This window comes from Penaeus monodon, chromosome 28 (assembly GCF_015228065.2).
Source record: "Penaeus monodon isolate SGIC_2016 chromosome 28, NSTDA_Pmon_1, whole genome shotgun sequence".
Lineage (NCBI taxonomy): Eukaryota > Metazoa > Arthropoda > Malacostraca > Decapoda > Penaeidae > Penaeus > Penaeus monodon.
The window spans coordinates 541,650-541,954 of record NC_051413.1 but is presented as its reverse complement, the minus strand read 5'-3'; the positions used below and the strand labels follow the sequence as shown (position 1 = coordinate 541,954).

Genomic DNA, 305 nt, shown 5'->3' with positions numbered 1-305 from the left:
GTAATGTACCATAAACAAACGAAATCTATTTTGTTTTCTGTGGTAAAGTATAGGGTATTTGTGTCAAACTTATCATGCATATAGGCAAATATCTATACATAAGCTGTGCACTCACTAAAGATAAAGCTCTGATTAATCCATCAAATACAATTGATTGGTTGGCCTCATTACTTTATACTACATTATAGCGTATACCATTACACTATATTAAAAGTACTGTAGTGAAATCAAACACATACTGTATTAGAGCACATAGTATATTTAGATTTTATTTCTCTTAAGAGAGAGTAGTAGCATTACATTAA

The 305-nt window shown here is 29.5% G+C and overlaps 1 protein-coding gene across 2 annotated transcripts in view; it reads left to right on the top strand.

Moving 5' to 3' along the window:
* The window catches only part of LOC119591248, a 17,897-nt gene that overhangs the window by 15,281 nt on the left and 2,311 nt on the right, over positions 1–305 (top strand). The window lies entirely within an intron of this gene.